Below are 271 nucleotides of genomic sequence, written 5' to 3'. Positions count from 1 at the left end.
GAAAGCCTTTTTTTTCCTTTTTTTCTTGGTTTTTTTTTTTTTTTGCTCGTGGGTCCTTTCTACCTGTGTCCATCGCTGCAGGTTGTTGTGCTGGCGAGCAATTGGGCTGTTGTTGATATGCTAATGAGGCGATTAGGCTGCGGGTAAAGAGCTGGAAAAGGGAAAAGTTTCCACCATTAGAGGGAGATCTCCGAGCGCGGACGGGAGCGCTGCAGAGCCTCCGCCAGCCGCGCTCCCCACGCCGCCCCGGCACCGCCACCGTAGGGACAGG

Source organism: Pygoscelis adeliae, unplaced genomic scaffold (assembly GCF_000699105.1).
Source record: "Pygoscelis adeliae isolate BGI_AS28 unplaced genomic scaffold, ASM69910v1 Scaffold186, whole genome shotgun sequence".
In the NCBI taxonomy this organism is placed as follows: Eukaryota; Metazoa; Chordata; class Aves; order Sphenisciformes; family Spheniscidae; genus Pygoscelis; species Pygoscelis adeliae.
This window is presented reverse-complemented; position numbering follows the sequence as displayed.